The sequence below is a fragment of the Dipteris shenzhenensis genome, chromosome 12 (genome assembly GCF_047967505.1).
Source record: "Dipteris shenzhenensis isolate YYH24624 ecotype China chromosome 12, Dip_SZ_1.0, whole genome shotgun sequence".
NCBI lineage: Eukaryota > Viridiplantae > Streptophyta > Polypodiopsida > Gleicheniales > Dipteridaceae > Dipteris > Dipteris shenzhenensis.
Genome location: NC_141607.1, coordinates 41,799,983 through 41,824,613, shown reverse-complemented (window position 1 = coordinate 41,824,613; position 24,631 = coordinate 41,799,983). Strand labels below are relative to the sequence as shown.

Below are 24,631 nucleotides of genomic sequence, written 5' to 3'. Positions count from 1 at the left end.
TCTTTGATGGAGATGCTACATGTCCATCATCACCATGCTCCCTCTTTGGCTAGATGCGCTTCCCAAAAGACTCACAACAATCTTTCGACATGCAATTTGGAAGGTCGTAGGCCATCTTTTGGTGGACAGCACCCGCTACTTAAGAGTCCTAGCTTGAACTCCAAAAATGAGGATGAGGATATTGGTAGCTTAACAGCTTCGGCTACCCGCCGCTACACACCTAGGGAAGCTAGTCTTAAGTTCAAAATTGGGGGACGTATTGATAGAGCCACTGTTGGCTTTCACGATTTGGTTGTTGTGGCATCATCTAATTGGAATTGGATGTGCTTATGGTTGAGGCTGATCACAAAGAGTTTTTGGAGGCTGCACTGGAGGTCGCTTGGTGATGCATTGTAGGTGGAGCAGCAGCCATTGCAGAAGCTTGCAAGTAATGTCCAAAAATTCGCATGCAATAAAGTTGCATGAAGCCTTTGAATTCGCATCCATGCAAGCATCCACCAGTGTAGCAAAACTGGACTGGAGTTGATTTGGCTGTGGAGCTTTGCTACCTTGGAGCATATGTATGCTCGTTGGTCGTGAGGAGCTATGGGAGGCCCATAGTGAGGTTTTGCATCCATCTGTTTGGAGAAGGAGGTCACTGCATGTCGTAGAAGGTTGCGGGATGTATCCAAAGTTGGAGGAAGCGATGTTGAGGCAGCTTTGGCAAGAGAGCTGCTGGACTTTGCACTATTGTAGTCAGTTGCATGGATGGGGTCCTTAACACCTATGGCACTCTGTTGGCTTGTAGAACAGTCGTCAACTGTGGCTGCTAGGTGAGTGTTGCATTGGCTATGGCTATGGCCTAGGAGATGCTTGAGAGTTGAAGGTCTTTTGGAGCTTCGTACCCATTGGCTAGAGAGATGTGATGAATCCTTTCCTTTGGAGTGCAGAAGCCTTGAGTCTCCTTGGCTTGCAAGATAGGAGAAACTATAGTGCTCTCCCTCTCCCTTAAAGAACCTCACTCATAAATTTCTCACAAGAAGAATCAAAATGAGCCAAAACCTATGGACGAAAGTTTCTCTCACAAAGATCACTCAAGAAAAAAAAACTCACTCTAAAGCTAAAATAATCTAGGAGAACTCACGAGTTCCTTGCATGTAACTAATCTACGATACTAGACCGCTTTGATACCATGTCAAAGTGTGGATTGTACTAGCCTAATCTATTACTCAATGAGCATAAAGATCACGGAGGATCAAACCAAATATGGAAAACCATGGGGAGAGAGACAGAAAGTATGAAACACTCAATCTATTGTAATGTGTTATGTCAACAATACATGATAGGCCTCTTATGTAGAGAGAGCCTTTAGAATAGTCAAACCATGACACATCTCTCCTTGTGGATATCCTCAATCCACATCTCCACATCGTGTAGTCCACATCCTAGGGTGGCTACTTTAATTCTTTCCTATACCATACCTTAGCCTTTAATCTATGTGCACATGGCACCACAACTCTCAACATTGAGCCACTAACTAGAGTACATATAGATAGCTATCATCCAGCTATTATTCATGGGCGGTGTACCAACCGCATCTACAACTAACAGGTTGGTGACATAAATGCACAATGATCATCTTGCCATATCACGAGTGGAGCTCGATATCTCAACACTCCCCCTCAAGCACGATCCCAATTCCTGCACACCAAGCAGGTCTCTGAACTTGCGCAGCTTCTCTGTGCCCAATGCCTTCGTGAATATGTCAGCTACCTGATCCTCTGAGTTGACATAAACTAGATCAATAAAACCTACTAGAACCTTCTCCTACACATAGTGATAATGCACCTCAATGTGCTTTGTTCTAGCATGATAGACTGGGTTATTTGCCAAGTGTATACTGCTCATCTTGTCACAATAAATGACAACTAGCCCATATGTAGACTGATGCATATCATAAAGTAGCTTATGCAACCAAGCTACCTCACATGCAGCCATTACTACACCCTTCTACTCAGCCTCTGTGCTCAACAAGGCAACTGTAGGTTGTTTCTTGCTGCTCCAAGTGACTGCAGCACTCTCAAAAGAGAACACATATCCACTAGTAGATTGTCTATCAAAAATACTACCAGCCCACAATCAGCATCATGTATCCATGCAACTGTATCTGAACCCCAGTCTCATAAAATAGTCCATACTGCAATGTGGACTTCAAATACCTCACTATGCATCTAGCCGCATCCAAATGCGGTTTCCTTGGAGCCTACATAAATTGACTTACCAACCCAACAACATAGCTCAAATCTAGTGTGGTAATAGTCATATAAATCAAACTTCCTACTATGCATTTGTACATAGTAGGGTCTTCCTGTGGGGGTTAAAGGTCACTGTGCCTTAACCCCGGTTATGTATAATACTCAAACACATATATAAATGAATGGAAAAGAAGATTAGGGTGGTTCTGCACCCACCAAACTTGTGTGGCTCTCTGTCTCTCTCTCTCTCTCCTTCTTCTGTTCTTGCTTCCGTTGAGAGCACTCTCAACTGGTATCAGAGCCCGAGTGATCTAGCTGAGCGTGCGTGAATGCTTGAAACTTAGCAGCTCTGTGGGAGGAAGGAGAAGCTTTGTGGGAAGCTTTGTGGGTGACTTTACTTACATCCGAGTGTGCAGAGACCTTGGAGAAACCTTTGGAAAAGTCACTTTGGCTTTACGAAGTGGTTTTGAGAGCCTGTTAAGTGGTTTCAAAGAAAAAGTCGTTTTTTGAGCTTTTTCTTGTTCCGTTCGATGATAGAGACTTCGTATTGACTTGTAGAGGCAACTATTGCTTGCTTTTGGTGTCCACATTACTTCAAGAGCTTGGAAACACCTTCATTCTTGAATCTGGGATCATTTCAGTGGATTTCTGACTCTTTGTGTCAGTTCCTGCGTTTTTTGCCCGGGTGTTGGAACTCAAGTTTGGAGCAACCATTTGCAGATCTGTCAGTTCCGGTGGACTCAGGAGGTCCTAAAACTTCTATGTTGCTCATCATTCGCACTCCGGTGGAGTTTACAGATAGCTCTATTTTAAAAAACGTTTTTCAGTCCGTGTGTTGGACCCAGTGATTGAGACCACGGTTTCCAAAACCGTCTGTCCCATTGCGTTCCGGATGCCCAAAAACCCCTACCTATCAGTTCTTGCGTGATTCGGTGAAGGATTTCCAGAGTTATAAATCTCTGTGTATTTGATTTCGTCTCTCTGTTATGCATTTTTCATACTAAGGTTTTGAAACCTTAGATTTATGCCACATGGCAGTGGATAAGTGTTGACTCCCATTTCTCACTCATCGGTTGGGATTTTGGAGTTCTAGTAGAAGAGAGATATTTGCAGATTTTCTTGTCGAGTCTGATTATGCAATGGCACCCATGTTTGGAAGCATCTCAGGTTCGATTTTCAGTAGCGCTCATTACCGTGGGACTATGATTTTTTGAGCATACCTTATGCAAATCACTCTGGTTGCAGTTTGAGCAGTGTGCGCTCATTCGTGGTATGCATTGGGTTGAATGGATGATTTGTAGGCCATTTGGATGCATTGCGGTCCTTGTTGGATGCACTGATAGGCCCAAATTGCCTTGTGGGATGCTATTTTTTATGGACGCTTTGCACATGGATGCTATTTTATGCTGAGGGACAGCTTTGACACATTGTTGGTGATGCACTGATAGTGCTATGCTCTCTTGGATGAGATATTATTGATGCATATGCCAGTGGATGGTGTTTATGCTTGAGTCATTTGGCACTTACTGGCATTTTCTTTTGGGCCAGATTTGCTCATATGGATGCATAGTATATGCACATGAGTCAGATGCATCTTTTGATGCTTTGAGCTTTGAATTTTGGTGATATTTCACTCTATTGTGGCATACACATTTGGGTGCACCTAGTATTTGGTGTGATTCTCTTTTGCAGGCACTAGCATTTGGGATTTTGCTTTATTTTCATCATGGCATCCTCTTCCATGTCTGAAAAAAAGTTTTTCAACATTAAAAAGTTTGATGGGACAAACTTTTCTTTGTGGAAAGAACAAATAAGGGATGTGCTTATTCAAAAGAAGCAGATTAAACCCATGGCACGGATTGAAGCTAAGCCTGCAAATATGTCTGAGGATGATTGGAATGAGTTGGATGCATTAGCAAAGTCTACTATTAGACTTCATCTTGCAGAGTCAGTTTATTTCACAGTAGTAAATGAGCAGACTACTGAAGATTTGTGGAAGAAACTGTGTGCCACTTATGAGAAGGAAACTGCCTCTAATAAAGTTTACCTCATGAAGAGGTTGTTTGAGCTGCAGATGAAGGAAGGGGTCTCCACTGCTTCTCACTTGAATGAATTCAATATTATTTTCAGCCAGCTTCAGGCTCAGAAGATGAATTTTGATGCGGAGACTAAGGCAATATTTCTCTTATGTTCATTGCCATCCTCATGGGATACCTTCCGTACAGCTGTCAGTAACTCTGCACCTGGTGGAGTACTGAAATTTGATGATGTTGTGGGTAGCTTGTTGGCCAAGGAGATTAGACGGAAGTCTATGGATGGCAACAAGCAGGATGCAGCCTTAAATGTGCAAAGGGGCAGATCATAGTTCAGGGGGAAGTCCCAAGAAAGAGGGAAGTCTCGTAACAAATCCAGGGCACGGAACATTGAGTGTTACCATTGTGGCAAGAAGGGCCATATGAAAAAGGATTGCTACAAGCTGAAAAGAGAGCAAAAGGATAAGAAAAAGAATGCAAATTGGGGTGCAAATCAAAAGGAAGAGAGTCCAAGGGAGGACAAAGGAAAAGTGAAGATCGAGGAGTTCAATGTAGTCACACATGATAGTGACAATGATGTTCTCTTCATGTCTAGTTTATCTGCAGAGTTGCTTACCACTTCAGATGATGCATATTCCCAGGATTGGATTTTGGATTCTGGTGCTTCATTCCATGTTACTCCCCATAGGGAATGGTTCTCCACTTATGATAGTGGAAAGACAGTTGTGTGCATCTTGGAAATGACTATGCATGTGACATAGTGGGAGCAGGTGTGACATAAAGTTTTCTTTTGCAAATGGGTCTGCATTTGTTTTGAAACATGTGAGACATGTGCCTAAGCTGACCAAGAGTCTTATTTCAGTGGGTCAGCTAGATGATGCTAGTTTTCACACCAGTTTTGGCCTTCAGAGTTGGAAAATTTAGAAGGGCTCTATGCTTTTGGCCAGGGGTGCCAAGTGTGGGACTTTGTATCCCTTACATGTATCAGGGGTATTTGATCATGTTGTTGCAAGAACCGAGCAGCCAAGCACTTCTTTGTGGCATTGCAGGTTGGGGCACATGAGCCAGAATGGAATGAAACTCTTATGCCATTTGGGTTATGTACCGCATTTGAGTTTCTCTGATTTTGAATTTTGTGAGCATTGTCTCTATGGGAAGCAGACTAAATTAGCCCATAAAAGAAGGGGAAAGAAAGAGTTTGAAAAGCTTGATTTGGTGCATTCAGATGTATGCGGTCCCATGCCTACACGGTCATTAGGCAGGGCTGAATACTATGTGACATTCATTGATGATGCAACTAGGAAAGTGTGGGCTTATGCTATAGCTCGGAAGAGTGATGTGTTCCAGGTATTTCAGAAATGGCTGGCCTTGGTTGAGAATCAATCAGGTAGAATGCTTAAATGCCTACGGACTGACAATGGTGGAGAGTATCTCTCTCATGACTTTCAGCATTTCTATGATACACGTGGGATTAAGAGGGAGCTCACATCCCCTCATACTCCATAGCAAAATCTAGTTGCAGAAAAGATGAACCGTACCATTCAAGAAAGGTTGCAATGCATGCTTTCCAATGCAAGTCATTCTGGTAGTTTTTGGGCTGAGGCAATGAAGACTGCAGTGCATGTGATCAATAGATCACCTAGTAAGAGTTTGGATGGTGGTATTCCTGAAGAGGCATGGAGTGGCAAGAAGCCCTCTTACTCTCATTTGCATATATTTGGGTGTGAGGCATATGCACATGTGCCAAAAGAGCTTCGAAAGAAGCTAGATCCTAAGTCTAGGAAATGCATCTTTCTAGGTTATGGTGAAAGTGGAGAGATGGGCTATCGTCTCTGGGATCCAGAAGCAAAGAAGATCATACGCAGCCATGGTGTGGTCTTCAATGAGAAGAAGATGCATAAGGCACCCATGAGGGATGTGGAAATGAGGAGAATCACTTTCCAGGATGTGAATCCACCTGCATATGTTGATAGATAGCAAGCTGTCCATGCACCAAATGTGCAAGAAATGGTACAACCAAGTACTCCCACAGGTATACAATCAAGGGTAGATGATGGATCATCTATTGGTGGAAATGATGAGCCAAATGTGGCTGATATGCAAGTGGGACAGCAAGCTGAAATGCCCTTGAGAAGATCATCTAGAGTGTCTAGACCGCCTGATAGATTTGTTCCAGGGGCAGACTATGTGATACTTTCTGATTGCGAGGAGCCTTCTTGCTACAAAGAGGCTATGATGCGTGAGGATCAATGCAAGTGGGAGTATGCTATGCAATCAGAGATGAGTTCACTTATGAAGAATAAGACTTGGGACTTGGTTTCTTTGCCACATGGAAAGAAAGCATTGCCATGTAAATGGGTCTACAAAATGAAGGTCACAGGTGATGATGTGCCTAGGTACAAGGCCCGTTTGGTTGCTAAAGGGTTCAAGCAAGAGAAGGGTGTGGACTTTGGTGAGATATTCTCTCCAATTGTGAAGATGACCACACTTAGATGCATGCTTGGACTAGTGGCAGCAGAGGATATGGAGCTTATGCAGATGGATGTCAAGACAGCTTTCTTGCATGGGGATTTGCATGAGAAAATTTACATGGTGCAGCCGGAAGGCTTTGAAGAAAAGGGCAAAGAGCATTTAGTTTGCAAGCTAAAGAAGAGTCTCTATGGTCTTAAGCAAGCGCCTAGAGAATGGTATCAGAAGTTTGATGCTTTCATTCCGTCCTAGGATTTTAGGAGGAGTGAAATTGATCACTGACTCTACACTAAAAGGGCTAAGGATAATAGCCTGATAATCTTGGCACTATATGTGGATGATATGCTATTGGCTAGCAAGAATACTTATGAGCTAGATGCATTAAAGGCCAAGTTGCATGAGGCCTTTGATATGAAGGATTTGGGACTTGCAGGTCATATTCTTGGTATGCGCATCACACGTGATCGGAGTAGGAAACTCCTTTGGCTTTCACAAAAAGAGTATGTTACAAAGGTATTGCAGCGTTTCAATATGGAGGGGGGGAAGGCAGTGAGTACTCCATTGCCTCCATATGTGAAACTGAGTCATACAGATAGTCCCAAATCAGAAGAGGAGAGGGCCATGATGGCCAAGGTTCCGTATGCATCAGCGGTTGGGAGTCTTATGTATGCTATGATAGCTACTAGACCAGACATTGCATTTGCAGTGGGAGTTGTTAGCAGGTATATGGCTAATCTAGGAAAGAGGCATTGGGAGGCAGTTAAGTGCATCATGAGGTACATGAAGGGTACCAAGGAGATGTGCATTTGCTTTGGTAAAGGAGACATGCATGTACTTGGGTACACAGATTCAGACTATGCAGGGCATGTGGATAGTAGGAGATCCACTTCTGGTTATGTGTTCACCTTTGCAAGTGGTGCAGTGTCGTGGATGTCTCGTGCACAGAAGTGCGTTGCTTTGTCTACCACAGAGGCTGAGTATGTTGCAGCCACAGAGGGTTGCAAGGAGGCTATATGGCTTGATCGGCTAGTGGGAGATTTGGGGATTCATACAGGTGTACCGACATTGCATAGTGATTCCATGAGTGCTATTCAGCTAGCACAGAATCTGGTCTTTCATGCAAAGACCAAACATTCCTTGCTGGGAATTCAAGTTAAGAGACTGTAAGGTTCTTCAAGTTCCCATTTTGTATCATGAGAATATTGTTGCCATTGCATTACGGGTTTTTCTATCTTTTAAAAAAAAACAAAAGTAGTGTGGATTGGTATGACCTGTCAATGCATCACCACCTATTTGTATGAAAGGTAGAATGAAGCTCTTCCAATCATACATTCTTTTGAGCCTCTCACATACTATACTTTCCTTATGACCACCAACTTGCCTGCCACATCTTCTTACCAAGTCATCTATTGTCTCCACATCCTTGCATTTAAGCTCCCTTGAGATTGTGCTAAAAACCTGATCGATATCCTCATGTGTATGCCCAACATACAAAAATCCACATTCGACCTCATTGAAGATTCGATGAGCAACTAGCATGGAGCAGAATGCAAACATGAGTACATTCTTATTTTCTCGCCAGCAATTATTAGCTTGTATTCTCAAAGTCGGTGGTAGGCGACGTTTTTCTACATGTACATTGCGAATTGCCTTCATAATAGATGTTACAACTTGATTCCTATCATGTAGAAGCAAGGAATCAATCCATATATCTGCAAAGAACTTAATTCCATGCACTAACACTCCACATAGATGTGTCTTTAGAAAGTGCTTTCCTTGTAATTTAGGTGGAGTGGCAACAAAACGAGGCAATGTTGTTGTATTCTGATCCATGCCATCTACAATAAGGCACATGTAGTCATCGGGATGCGAAATAGCTTGCTCCTTCCAAAATGCATATTTTTGTCTGGAATGTCAAATAAGGTCATGATGAGATTTTCGGTTTTTTTGGTATAATTCCCTTTGATTTGGACATGTTGCACTCTTAATCGCTCGCTTTAAATCATCACAGACATTGCACTTTGACATTTTTTGCCTCCTTGGGATTTTAACATATCCAAAGTTCTTCTTCCAAAGAATATACAAAGTATGAGAAGAAGCTACGGCATCCCCTCTTTGCCTTTTCTTTTTTGCAATAGAGTCAAATACTTTGAGCTTTTTCAAGCCCATTGGAAGGTGCATTTCAGTGATCGCATCACCCTTAGGGAGTTTGGTAGATATATGGGGTCGAGGGAAAGCATTTTCATGTATGAAGTATTGCAAAATTTTTGCTGCCCTGACAGTTGAGATTCTTGATTTGGACCTTCCTCTATTACCGTGAATGCTAAATTTATTGCCGCCCTTTGCCTTGGTGACTAAATCCCAATATGTACCATGGGATAATCCAGTAATATTGCGATATGCCTTATTGCAAATCCTTTTTCCATTTACGAGAGGTTTTACCTTTTGTCTTGAACTTAGCCTTTTATTGCCATTATGAAGAAAGCAAGAGAGACTTGTGAGAAGGTATTCATTTCTTTTGCTTCCTCTTCTTTGCCACACATGTCCTCTACATTCCCTGATGTCTGCAATATCAATGAAGCGCATACATATTTGCTTGCAACATAGATATCCCAATGCATTTAACATGTTCTCCTCCTTCATTACTCTCTTCCTCTTTGGTTGCTTTTGTGGATCTGCCTAGATTCGCTTTCTCTTCATGCATATGTATGACCGTTTTCGTTCCTCATGCATGTTGTTATCTGTATTTATGCACTTCTTCTCCTCACATTTGTTTGTAACCAAGCATCCATGATTGATCGTTGCATCCTTGTCCATATCACAATCAAAGTTAAATATTGAATAATACTCTATTGATCTCATCCTCGTTTTTAACATACTCTTAGGACCATTCAATGAATTCAATATTCTACGAGAGTATTGAGAACCTTGAAACTCTTCCACTCCTGAGAGAACATCACTCATTGGGACAACTTGCATGGCTTTCACAAATCCACAAGCTTGATTGAAACCAGGTTTGTTAATATGCATGAACTCATCCACACTTGACAAGACATCGCTATTGAAACCTTTGCCCTTCTCACTGTGCAAGAATTCATCCACCCCAGATAAGGCTTTGCTTCTAAAATCATTTTGTTTCTCGGAACCAATGAACTCATCCACTCCAGATAAGATGTCACTTCTATAATTGAGTATATTGAAATCATCCACATTTAAAGTGATAGAGCCTGGCACATGGGCACGCTTTTTAGGTCCTTTGATATTGTAGTATACCTTGTCTTTATCATTGAAAACCACGTGCCTCTTTCTCATGTTTCAAAATTGCATGCTCCATCTCATATTCTTGCCTACCTCATAGTAGGGATTACATAAGGATGTTATGTTATCAACCATACCATCATCAGTGACTTTTAGAATCCTCATCTGTACAAATGACCATTGCTCCACTTGTTCAAATCCCAATACTTCACCTTCTGCTACAGTCTTATTTGCAAATGATCTCATTTGTAAAATGTCCCCTATAGTAAAATCCAAGGTGGTGCACTTTGTATACTTGATAATTTCTATTGCATAAGTCTCATCTTTGTCCCATGCTATAAATGATTTGTTGGATGTATTGTAGGGCATGACATCTCCAAGTGTTTCCATATCTCCACATTTATACTTTAGCTCAACATGTGCGCTAAGAATCTTTGATACAGTAACTGCCACCTTATCTTCGCCAAGTCTTCGAAAGTGGCAAATTGAATTGGGATCACTATCATGAATTGTAGCAAATGCAACTACTTCTCTTTTGCTACATAAAATCACATCCATTCCTGGAACAAAATCTATAGCCATCTCCTTTGTGAGAGTCCTTCGCAAGCAAGCTGCAGTAGCAACAATAACATAAATATTAGTCTCTTTTTAATAATCTACTCATTTATTATAATTTTTAATTAGTACTTAATTTATTGGTGGGAGAAGTTATCCGATCAAGTACTCATCAGATGGACATGCCAAGTTATCCTTTGCATGGTCAATTGAGCATTAAATACATTTTTTGCTCTAGTGTCATGCACATCCGTAAAAAAACACGAGCCTGCTAGGTATGTTATCCAATCAAGCACTAATGGGATGAGTGTGCCACTTTGCATGTAAGTCAATTCCACCTATTTGAAAGTGTGTGCAAAGTATTGTGCCCATCGGATATGCTTTGCATTGTTGATCAAGCATAAAACACCGTTTTTGCCTTAGTGTCATGCACAACCATGAAAAAACACGGTCCTAAGTGTGTTAATCAAACAAGTACTTATTGGATGGGGGCTCCACTTTTCACACAAGTCCGTTTCAACTAGATTGAGATGCGTGCAAAGTATTGTTACCATCGGATATGCTCTGCATGGTCGATTACGCATTATACAACGTTCTTCTCATAGTGATATGCACATCTGCAAAAAAACATGCCCTTAGGTATATTATGTAACCAAGTACTACTTATCGGCGGATGGGTGTGCCTCTTTGACAAAATTTCAATACCACCTAGGTTAAGGCATAGGAAAAGTATTGTTTCCATCGGATATGCTTTGCATGGTCGATCGAGCATTAAATATTGTTTTTGCTCGTGTCATGCACATCCGGAAAAAAAACATGCTGTTAGGTGTGTTATCCGATCAAGTACTTATGCGATGGGAATGTCACTTTGCATGTAAGTCAATTCTACCAGCTTGAAGCTGTGTGCAAAGTATTGTGCCCATCAGATATGCTTTGCATTGTCGATCAAGCATAATACCGTTTTTGCCTCAGTGTCATGCACAACCATATAAAAACATGGTCCTAAGTGTGTTAATCAAACAAGTACTTATCGGATGGGGGCTTTAGTTTGCACACAAGTCCCTTTCAACTAGGTTGACATGCGTGCAAAGTATTGTCACCATCGGATATGCTCTGCATGGTCGATTACGCATTATACAACGTTTTTTCCGTAGTGATATGCACATCCGCAAAAAAACATGCCCTTAGGAATGTTATCTGACCAAGTACTTATCGGATGGGTGTGCCTCTTTGAGAACATTTCAATACCACCTAGGTTACGGTGTAGGAAAAGTATTGTGCCCATCGGATATGCTTTTCATGGTTGATTGAGCATTAAATACCATTTAATACTATTTTTGCTCTAGTGTCATGCACATCCGTAAAAAAACATGCTGCTAGGTGTGTTATCCGATCAAGTACTTATGCGATGGGAATGCCACTCTGCATGTAAGTCAATTCCACCTAGTTGAAGGTGTGTGCAAAGTATTGTGCCCATCAGATATGCTTTCCATTGTTGATCAAGCATAAAACACCGTTTTTGCCTTTGTATCATGCACAACCATATAAAAACACGGCCGTAGGTGTGTTATACAAATAACTACTTATCCGAGGGGGATCCACTTTTCACACAAGTCCGTTTCAACTACCTTTAGGTTCATGCAAAGTATTGTCACCATCGGATATGCTTTGCATGGTCGATCACGCATTATACACCATTTTTTCCCTAGTGATATGGACATCCGCAAAAAAACATGCCATTAGGTGTGTTATCTGACCAAGTACTTATCGGATGGGTGTGCCTCATTGAGAACAATTAAATACCACCTAGTTTGAGGTGTATGAAAGTGTTGTGCCCATAAGATATCCTTTGCATGGTCGATCGAGCATTAAATACTATTTTTGCTCTAGTGTCATGCACATCCGTAAAAAAACATGCTGCTAGGTATGTTATCCGATTTAGCACTTATGGGATGGGCGTGCCACTTTGCATGTAAGTCAATTCCACCTAGTTGAAGGTGTGTGCAAAGTATTGTGCCCATCGGATATGCTTTGCATTGTTGATCAAGCATAAAACACCGTTTTTGCCTTAGTGTCATGCACAACCATGAAAAAACACGGTCCTAGGTGTGTTATTAAAACAAGTACTTATCAGATGGGAGCTCCACCTTGCACGCAAGTCTGTTTCAACTACGCTAAGGTGTGTGCAAATTATTGTCACCATCGGATATGATTTTCATGGTCAATCATGCATTATACACTGTTTTTTTTCTACTGGTATGCACATCCGCAAAAAAACATGCCCTTAGGTGTGTTATTTGACCAAGTACTTATCAAATGGGTATGCCTCTTTGATAACATTTCAATACCACCTAGGTTGTGGTGTAGGAAAATTATTGTGCCCATCGGATATCCTTTGCATGGTCGATCGAGCATTAAATACTATTTTTGCTCTAGTGTCATGCACATCCGTAAAAAAAACACGCTGCTAGGTATGTTATCCGATCAAGCACTTATGGGATGGGTGTGCCACTTTGCATGTAATTAATTTCCACCTAGTTGAAGGTGTGTGCAAAGTATTGTGCCCATCGGATATGCTTTGCATTGTCGATCAAGCATAAAACACCATTCTTGCCTTAGTGTCATGCACAACCATGAAAAAACACGGTCGTAAGTGTGTTAATCAAACAAGTACTTATCGGATAGGGGCTCCAGTTTGCACACAAGTCTGTTTAAATTAGGTTGATATGCGTGCAAAGTATTGTCACCATCGGATATGCTCTGCATGGTCGATTACGCATTATACAACGTTTTTCCCGTAGTGATTATGCACATCCGAAAAAAACAAGACCTTAGGAATGTTATCTGACCAAGTACTTATCGGATGGGTGTGCCTTTTTGAGAACATTTCAATACCACCTAGGTTGAGGTATAGGAAAAGTATTGTGCCCATCGGATATACTTTGCATGGTCGATCGAGCATTAAATACTATTTTTGCCTTAGTGTCATGCACATCTGTAAAAAAGCACGCTGCTAGGTGTGTTATCCAATCAAGCAATTATGCGATGGGAATGCCACTTTGCATGTAAGTCAATTCCACCTAGTTGAAGGTGTGTGCAAAGTATCGTGCCCATCGGATATGCTTTGCATTGTCGATCAAGCATAAAATACCGTTTTTGCCTTAGTTTCATGCACAACCATGAAAAAACACGGTCCTAAGTGTGTTAATTAAACAAGTACTTATCAGATGGCAGCTCCACTTTGCACGCAAGTCCATTTCAACTACCTTGAGGTGCGTGCAAAGTATTGTCACCATCGGATATTCTTTGCATGGTCGATCATGCATTATACACCATTTCTTCCCTAGTGATATGGACATCCGCAAAAAAACATGCCATTAGGTGTGTTATCTGACCAAGTACTTATCGGATGGGTGTGCCTCATTGAGAACATTTTAATACCACCTAGGTTGAGGTGTATGAAAGTGTTGTGCCCATGAGATATCCTTTTCATGGTCGATCGAGCATTAAATACTATTTTTGCTCTAGTGTCATGTAAATTCGTAAAAAAACACGCTGGTAGGTATGTTATCCGATCAAGCACTTATGGGATGGGCGTGCCATTTTGCATGTAAGTCGATTACACCTAGTTGAAGGTGTGTGCAAAGTATTGTGCCCATCGAATATGCTTTGCATTGTTGATCAAGCATAAAACACCCTTTTTGCCTTAGTGTCATGCACAACCATGAAAAAACACCGTCCTAGGTATATTATTCAAACAAGTACTTATCGGATGGGGGCTCCACTTTGTATGCAAGTCCCTTTCAACTATGTTGAGGTGTGTGCAAAGTATTGTCACCATCAGATATGATTTGCATGGTCGATCATGCTTTATACACCGTTTTTTCCCTAGTGCTATGCACATCTGTAAAAAAACACACCCTTAGGTGTGTTATCTGACCAAGTACTTATCGGATGGGTGTACCTCTTTGAGAACATTTCAATACCACCTAGGTTGAGGTGTACAAAAAGTGTTGTGCCTATTGTGTATCCTTTGCATGGTCGATCGAGCATTAAATACTATTTTGCTCTAGTGTGCACATCTGTAAAAAAACACGCTGCTAGGTATGTTATCCGATCAAGCACTTATGGGATGGGTGTGCCTTTTTGCATGTAAGTCGATTCCACCTAGTTTAAGGTGTGTGCAAAGTATTGTGCCCATCAGATATGCTTTGCATTGTTGATCAAGCATAAAACACCATTTTTGCCTTAGTGTCATGCACAACCATGAAAAAACACGGTCCTAGGTGTGTTATTCAAACAAGTACTTATCGGATGGGGGCTCCAGTTTGCACTCAAGTCTGTTTCAACTAGGTTGAGATGTGTGCAAAGTATTGTCACCATCAGATATGCTTTGCATGGTCGATCACGGATTATACACAATTTTTTCGCTAGTGATATGGACATCCGCAAAAAAACATGCCATTAGGTGTGTTATCTGGCCAAGTACTTATCGGATGGGTGTGTCTCATTGAGAATATTTCAATACCACCTAGGTTGAGGTGTATGAAAGTTTTGTGCCCATCGGATATGCTTTGCATGGTCGATCGAGCATTAAATACTATTTTTGCCTCAGTGTCATGCACATCCATAAAGAAACACACTGCTAGGTGTGTTATCTGATCAAGTACTTATGCGATGGGAATGCCACTTTGCATGTAAGTCAATTCCACCTGGTTGAAGGTGTGTGCAAAGTATTGTGCCCATTGGATATGCTTTGCATTGTCGATCAAGCATAAAACACCATTTTTGCCTTTGTGTCATGCACAACCATATAAAAACACGGCCGTAGCTGTGTTATTCAAATAAGTACTTATCGGATGGGGGCTCCACTTTGCATGCAAGTTCGTTTCCACTATGCTGAGGTGTGTGCAAAGTATTGTCACCATTGGATATGCTTTGCATGGTCGATCACGCATTATACACCATTTTTTTCCTAGTGATATGGACATCCGTAAAAAAACACGCCATTAGGTGTGTTATCTGACCAAGTACTTATCGGATGGTTGTGCCTCATTGAGAACATTTCAATATCACCTAGGTTGATGCGTACGAAAAGTGTTGTGCCCATCGGATATGATTTGCATGGTCGATCACGCATTATACACCGTTTTTTCCCTAGTGGTATGCACATCCGAAAAAAACATGCCCTTAGGTATGTTATCTGACCAAGTACTTATCGGATGAGTGTGCCTCTTTGAGAACATTTCAATACCACCTAGGTTGAGGTGTACAAAAAGTATTGTGCCCATCGGATATGCTTTGCATGGTCGATCGAGCATTAAATACTATTTTTGCTCTTAGGCGGGTCACTCATCATATGTAACCCTATCACGTGAGTTCAACAGAAGGATATTTTTTATTTCTAAAATTTATAGAAATAAATATACATAAGGGACTATTTAAAATAGTTTTGGAAAAAATTTACAGATTTGTATAGAAATGGGGTACATTTTATTAATGAAAAAATTTATAGATAAGGGATTTTAAATATAGGCCTTGAATGCACGTGATATAGAGGGTTTATACATAGTGACCCCCCTGAGCTTTTGCTCTAGTGTCATGCACATCCATAAAAAAACACGCTGCTAGGTGTGTTATCCGATCAAGCACTTATGCGATGGGCATGCCACTTTGCATGTAAGTGAATTCCACCTAGTGAAGGTGTGTGCAAAGTATTGTGCCCATCGGATATGCTTTGCATTGTCGATCAAGCATAAAACACCATTTTTACCTTAGTGTCATGGACAACCATATAAAAACACGGCCGTAGGTGTGTTATTCAAATAAGTACTTATCGGATGGGGCTCCACTTTGCATGCAAGTCCGTTTCAACTACGTTGAGGTGCGTGCAAAGTATTGTCACCATCGGATATGCTTTGCATGGTCGATCACGCATTATACACCATTTTTTCCCTAGTGATATGGACATCCGCAAAAAAACATGCCATTAGGTGTGTTATCTGACCAAGTACTTATCGGATGGGTGTTCCTCATTGAGAACATTTCAATACCACCTAGGTTAACGTGTACAAAAAGTGTTGTGTCCATCAGATATCCTTTGCATGGTCGATCGAGCATTAACTACTAGTTTTGCTCTAGTGTCATGCACATCCGTAAAAAAACACACTGCTAGGTATGTTATCCGATCAAGCACTTATGGGATGGGCGTGCCACTTTTCATGTAAGTCAATTCCACCTAGTTAAAGGTGTGTGCAAAGTATTGTGTCCATCGGATATGCTTTGCATTGCTGATCAAGCATAAAACACCGTTTTTGCCTTAGTGTCATGCACAACCATGAAAAAACACGGTCCTAGGTGTGTTATTCAAACTAGTACTTATCGGATGGGGGCTCCACTTTGCATGCAAGTCCGTTTCAACTACGTTGAAGGGCCTGCAAAGTATTGTCACCATTGGATATGCTTTGGGGTGGTAGCAAGCTAAGGGTGTCCACTTCGGGACCACTTTCGGGTGAGTGTGACACCCGCTCGAGTGAAAATACAAAGGTCTTGCTTCGGTCTGCAATACCTCGATCGAGGTATTATCTCCAATGAAAATCACACACGAGGACAACCGAGCCAAGCCAATACCTCGATCGAGGTGCTGGGCTTTTTTCACGGGACCGAGCCTATACCTCGATCGAGGTTTGCTGGCATGCCACCTATACATGCCACATATACCTCGTTCGAGGTATCGTGGCAATCCAGCTACACCTTGATCGAGGTAGTGTGGCATGTCCAGCTATACCTCGATCGAGTTATGTGCCATCCGACATGGCAGCTGACATACCTCGATCGAGGTATGCTGGACCGATGACTTGGCCGCATGTCGAATACGTCAATCGAGACATGTGGCATCCGGCTGCTGCTAACATACCTCGAACGAGGTATCGTGGCATGTCAATACCTCGATCGAGGTAGATGTACAGATATGTATGGGCATGTCAAAATACCTCGATCGAGGTATCGTGGCATGTCTATACCTCGATCGAGATATGATGTATGTTGCAGGTGAAATACCTCGATCGAGGTAGGGAAACCCTAACTTTTCTTATAAAAGGAGAGCGACCCCCCTCATTCTTCATACCTCGATCGAGCTCCTCCTCATCGACCGTTTCGGATTTGCGGGACGTCGACGGAATCGCGGTAGCGACGGAGAGCGACCGACAGACAGCGACGGAGATGGACGCGGGAGAGTCCAGGTAGGGTTTTTTTTATGTAGCTTTTTTTTTTGGCTAAAATTTATTTAAATTTTAGTTTATAGGAATAATTATAAAATATTTCTAAATTTCAAATGCATTTTAAAGTTTTTTTAAAATTTTTGAATTACGACATTTTTTATTTAAAATGTGAAAATGTAAAAATTTTGTTTTTTAAAATCATCTTTGAAAAAAAAGAGATTAAAGTTATTTTTTAAATTAGAGCTATTTTTATTTAAATAAAAAAACGTTTAAATTTTAGTTCATAGGAATAATTATAAAATATTTCTAAATTTCAAATGCATTTTAAAGTTTTTTTTAAATTTTTGAATTACAACATTTTTCATTTAAAATGTGAAAATGTAAAAATTTTGTTTTTTAAAATCCTCTTTGAAAAAAAAGAGATTAAAGTTATTTTTTAAATTAGAGCTATTTTTTTTTAAATAAGAAAACATTTAAATTTTAGTTCATAGGAATAATTATAAAATATTTTTGAAATTTCAAATGCATTTTAAAGTTTTTTTTTTTTAATTACGACATTTTTTATTTAAAATGTGAAAATGTAAAAATTTTGTTTTTTAAAATCATCTTTGAAAAAAAAGAGATTAAAGTTATTTTTGAAATTAGAGCTATTTTTATTTAAATAAAAAAACGTTTAGATCTTAGTTTATAGGAATAATTATAAAATATTTCTAAATTTGAAATGCATTTTAAAGTTTTTTTTAATTATTTTTGGAATTACGTAATTTTTTATTTAAAATGTTAAAATGTAAATATTTTGTTTTTTGAAATCATCTTTTAAAAAAAAGAGATTAAAGATATTTTTTTAATTAGTGTTATTTATATTTAAATTAAAAACGTTTAAATTTTATTTTTAAAAATGATCTTTAAAAAAAAAAGAAAATAAGAGTTTAAGTTAGTGAAGTTTTTATTTAAATGTCAAAAAGTATATAATTTGTTTTTTAAAATCATCTATTAAAAAATATATATAACTAAAGTTTACAAATTACTGAAGTTTTGAATTTAATATAATGTTTAAATTTTGTTTTTAGAAATCATGTATTAAGAACAAGAAAATAAGAGTTTAAAGTAGCTTTTATATTATTTTAGTTTATAGGAATATGTAATCTAATTATAAAATATTTCAAAATTTCAAATGCATTTTAAAGTTTTTTCAAATATTTTTTTTTAATTACGTTATTTTTTATTTAAAATGTAAAAATGTATATATTTTGTTTTCTAAATTCATCTATTTCAAAAAAGAGAGATTAAAGTAGGTTTTATGTTATTTTTGAAATTGGTGCTATGTTTATTTAAATAGAAAAAAGTTTCAATTTTAGTCTTCAAAATCATCTTTTTTAAAAAAAGAAAATAAGAGTTTAAGGTAGCGGTGTGCGTTTATCAATCTTTATGTGGAATATTATAGATTATATAGTTGGTTAAGAGTTGTTTCATAATTTAGGTAGAGTAAGTAGGTTGTATAAAACACCACATGGGCATTATCCCTAAAACACCACACCACATGGGCAAAGACCCCAACACTAGAGTGGTTAGATGCATAAGCGTATGGCTAACTGGATCTTCTAAATGCATCAGCGCATGGAAAACACATACGTAAATGATTATCCAAAGGTCTCCTCTCTCCCCAAGCATGGGAACCAAGTGATGATCTATAGGAATGGCCACTAGTTGAGGTGGATTGCCCAACCAAAATAGATAATATTGAAAAGGCCTAATTATTTTCTCAAAGTTCTCACTTTAAAAGGTCTATAGTGTCAACCCGCTCTCTTTTTTAATGTGTAGTCCGAGAAATACTAGATGCGCCTTGCTTGTGTATTGTTCAAAGTAATGTATTAGTTATCCTTCTATCTCCTCCATATCTATTGCAAACCCAAGGTAGTAAAGCATTCAAAGAAGGTCTTATTAACCAAACCTCTCCACTATTTGTCCTTAGTATAGGGGCCATAAGTGGACAATGTGGTCCTTACACCACATGTGGAAAAGTTTCATATTGGATAAAAAGTAAAAAAAGGGAAACATATAAGGAAAAAATATTTGAGACATCTAAGTTTAAAAATGCAACAACTAGAGTTTGAAAAAATTTTAATCAAAATTAAGAATTTTTAATAATATTGAGTTTGATAAACATAATATTGAGCCACACATTCGGCCCATCTACCGGTAGGTGCATAGGATGATTCCAATGACATCCTACCTCATCAAGGTACGTACAAATAGTTTTCATTACGTAAATAGATTATAAGTCATATTGAATAGAATATTATTTTCATTACCCAAATAGAATATTAATTTCCATGTGTTTTTTTTGTGCATGCCAGCGCACAGGTTCTGGCACCACTATTCATATGCAGATAGAGATTTTGAGAGCTGAGATGAGGGCACTACAGGATGCTAGGGCACCCCCTCACTTGGTTGCGAGTCTAGATTCAGTTATTGAGGCTCTGGGTTGATTGGACACACTTGAGGACTTTGTGGATAGCTTTTAGGCATAGGCTGAGGTAGAGATCACTGGTGATGGCTTGGATTGGAGAGCCATTCGCGGCAGTTGTTTGAGTGTGAGTCACATCATAGGTAGGCCTTAGAGGATTTGTTTTGGGATGGTCACACTGAGGCGATGCGACCACGATCAGGGCTGCCCTTGCATATTTTACGTTGTAGGCACCCCATCATAGCAGCACACATTTATTCGAGATATCTTGCTACGAATGGTGGTCAATTGCCTCACAACCATCAGATAGCCAGGTCATTTGTTATGCAGCTATACGCTGAGTTTGTGCTTGGTCATCGGGTAGACTACCTTAGTACCTGTCCAGGAGCGGGACATGGTAGGATGGGGCATCAGGAGCGTCAGACTGTAGGTGTTCGGCATCGATGCGAGGCACTAGAGTTGCACATCATCCCTGCACTGGCATTGCGAGCTGTTCATTCAGTGGCATCATCCTTGCAGCACATTGTCTCTGCCCTATCAAGATCACTTTCGATTCCACCTCCCCCACCTCGATCATCGATGGAGCCTCCCACATCTACACCGCCTCCCACATCTACACTGCCTCAGCACGAGTTGGAGGCTCGAGATGCATGAATTGCACAGTTGGAGGCATTGTTGGCCGAGTCTAGGGATGAGGTTAGTTATTCTGATTATATTAGTTTATTTTTTTGTAGCGTGTTTTGAACTGAAGATTTTTGGTTAATTCTCGCCATGTACGCAACATGTTTGCATTGTAGGCACATCTATTGCGACAGGATATGGAGTCTCATGTACGACTGTTGGAGGCAAATTTGGAGGAGCAGAGGATTCGGACATGCATAGCATACCATCGTGCGGAGCACTATATTTTGCAGTTGAGGCATATTAGTCATGATCCATCTCACCATAGGATCGACCCCAACGTGGCCCTATACCCCACTCCTCCTGTAGATGTGCCGACTAGGACACCCATAGACATAGTAGTCATAGCCAGGCTTCCTACTGCCACTTACGTCCTTTGCCACGAGGAGTTTGACACCGTAGGGTGGTTTGGACTAGGGTACGGCCACATTGTACATCTCCATTGCATGACCCGCAACATGGTGGCACGATTAGTGTGCCCTGTATGCTTTGCTAACATTGATGTGGCCACATACAGAGGACTAGGCATGGATGATCTATATCCTGGTCATCGTCAGGCCATTGATCCATTCGCCCATGTGGTCTTGATAGAGCACTATAGGGAGGAGGCACAGAGCATTGTTGATGCAGGAGGGTGCTGATACATCTGTGGTTGCAGTGTGTGTTCCATGACACTTTTCATATGGTGATTTCATGCCAGGTGACGAGGCACGAGCAGAGGAGGCACGCCGTATTGAGCGAGAGGCAGAGCTATAAACATCATTGCAGCAGTGGGTGGAGCAGCAGCTTAGGCAGGGCCGAGACCAACGTCTTCTACATGTAGAGATGATTACTCCGCTGGATTTGAGGCATGAGTATTCGCAGATGCACGACTATCGAAGCTGAGACGCGCATACATAGAGGAGGTGAGGGAGGCAAAGATGGCAGTGGTGGCTCATGCAGCATGCCCTCCACTTCATCAGGATGAGGCTAGCCCATCTCATGCAGGTGACGAGGCTAGCCCATCTGATCCGGCTTTGCCTGAGGGCACACAGCGAACGGTTGGGTAGCGGGTCATACAGGAGCCACGTCAGAGGATGACTAGAGGATCATATGTGGAGTTATCAGATTCTGATTCAGGATGATTATTTAGGCTTCACACATTTCTTGTTTAGGGATGCACTTCTGCACGATGATGATGATGATGTACACATTCATTTTGGTACTTTCATGATATTGTTCTTACTTTTATGATGTATGAGCATTTTCGTACTTTCATGATGTTCTTCACACTTTGTTTATCTCAGTTTATAGTTTGTTCAAATCTAACATAAATATTTAAAATTAGGAGTATGATTTTGAATTTTGAATATCTCAATTCACACATCTAATACATAAGGTATTTAAAAAAGAATGCCATGTGAAGTAATTGTAAACATTAAGCATTGAAAAAGTGTTCAAGTATAAACTTTATCATTTTGAATATCATATTGAATTTCGTATATATCAATGCTTGTAATTATTACACTAAACCTAAGAGCCATGTGAAGTTTCATCCCCATGTGCATATTTAAAATTAAGAGTATGATTTTGAATTTCAGATATCTCAATTCACACATCTAATACATAATGTATTTTAAAAATAATGCCGTGTGTCGTAATTGTGAACATTAAGCATTGAAAAGGTGCTTGTAAAAATGTATGCATTATACCTTCCACGTGGTGCATACCAAATCAGTTGGAGACCAAATCTTGTGTGGATGTACATCTAGGGTAGCCTAAGAGCCGTGTGAAGTTTCATCCCCAACACGGTTTAGGATTTAGGGTTTAGGGTTTAGGGTTTAGTCGTGCTAGTAGGAATTGTAAAAATGTACGCATTATACCTTCTATGTGGCGCAAACCAAATCAGTTGGAGAACAAATCTTGCGTGGATGTACGTCTAGGGTAGCCTAAGAGCTGTGTGAAGTTTCATCCCCAACAAGGTTTAGGATTTAGGGTTCAGGATTTAGGGTTTCGGGTTTAGTCGTGCTAGTAGGGATTGTAAAAATGTACGCATTATACCTTCCATGTGGCACAAACCAAATCAGTTAGAGACCAAATATTGCATGGATGTACGTCTAGGGTAGCCTAAGAGCCATGTGAAGTTTCATCCCCAACAGGGTTTAGGATTTAGGGTTTAGGGTTTAGGGTTTAGGGTTTAGTCGTGCTAGTAGGAATTGTAAAAATGTACGCATTATACCTTCTACATGGTGCAAACCAAATCAGTTGGAGACCAAATCTTGCATGGATGTACATATTTCATTAGTGCATGCGCCATTTTTCATACGTAGTCGTGTGTATTTCATTAGTACGTGCACCATTTTTCATACATAGTTGTGCTAGTAGGGATTGTAAAAATGTACGCATTGTACCTTCCACATGGCTCATACCAAATCAATTCGAGACCAAATCTTGCATGGATGTACGTCTAGGGTAGTCTAAGAGCCGTGTGAAGTTTCATCCCGAACAGATAAGTCCACATGCATATTTCGTTAGTACATGCGCCATTTTTCACACGTAGTCGTGCTAGTAGGGATTGTAAAAATGTACGCATTATACCTTCCACGTGGCGCATACCAAATCAGTTGGAGACCAAATCTTGCGTGGATGTATGTCTAGGGTGGCCTAAGAGTCGTGCGAAGTTTCATTCCCAACAAATAAGTCTACATGTGTATTTTGTTAGTACGTGCGCCATAGCTTTGCCACAGTCGTGCTAGTAGGGATTGTAAAAATATATGCATTGTACCTTCCACGTGGTGCATACCAAATTAGTTCAAACCAAATCTCGCGTGGATGTATGTCTAGGGTGGCCTAAGAGTCGTGGAAGTTTCATCCCCAACAGATAAGTCCACATGCGTATTTCGTTAGTACGTGCACGAATTTTCTTAGTCACGTTTTTAAAATGTCCTAAAGCACAAAACAAATTACAACATTACTACTAATAAACAATTTTTTGTTTTACAAACACAACAAATCCCATTGAGAAGACATCAGACATCATGTATAAAATAGAATCTAATACAATGATGTGTATGACTGTGTATATAGACATCAGAGTGAAATACAAAATATGAGTCCATGAAAATTACAATGGTACGGTCACATAGTGAGCCTATACATATCGAATACAAAAATGTGTAATCAACTAGTGATACCCAATAAAAATCAATCTGATCAACTGATGATCCCAAAAAATATGATATGTAATGTGCGACTCCTCAGGATCAGCTCTCATGCCAATAGTTGCAAGTATGCTCTCGTGATCCACCACTGCAAGGTGCCATCGTGGAGTGGATGTCACCTTGCGAGTGCGAACACGACTCAAACTAATCTTGATCCCAACAACAAGATGAGAATACATGTATGCCTCCTGATCTACCATGTACTCCTGGAACTCAATATAGCGACCACACCTCTGTATCTGCTGAAAATAGTGGCCACCTACGATCATGCTATGAGCATTGAAGTGCATCCCAGGCCCATCCACTGTATCCTCATTCAGCACACTCTTCAGCATAGAGCATCGCAACAAGTAATAATCCACACCCTCCTCGTTGCCCTCCGAAGAAATAACCACGAAGATATCACCAATATGCAAAATATCTGTAAGCTGGTCATAATCTCTAGAGGAACTGAATCCTGCATCCTAATCATCATGTACCTCCTCCCAAGGCTGGAAGGGAGAAAGCACTCACC

At 40.3% G+C, this 24,631-nt stretch overlaps 1 pseudogene; it reads left to right on the top strand.

Annotated features, from left to right (window-relative positions):
• The first annotated feature begins 20,422 nt into the window (after window positions 1-20,422).
• LOC147896234 (uncharacterized) lies at window positions 20,423-21,118 on the top strand (annotated as a pseudogene).
• The last annotated feature ends 3,513 nt before the right edge of the window (window positions 21,119-24,631 follow it).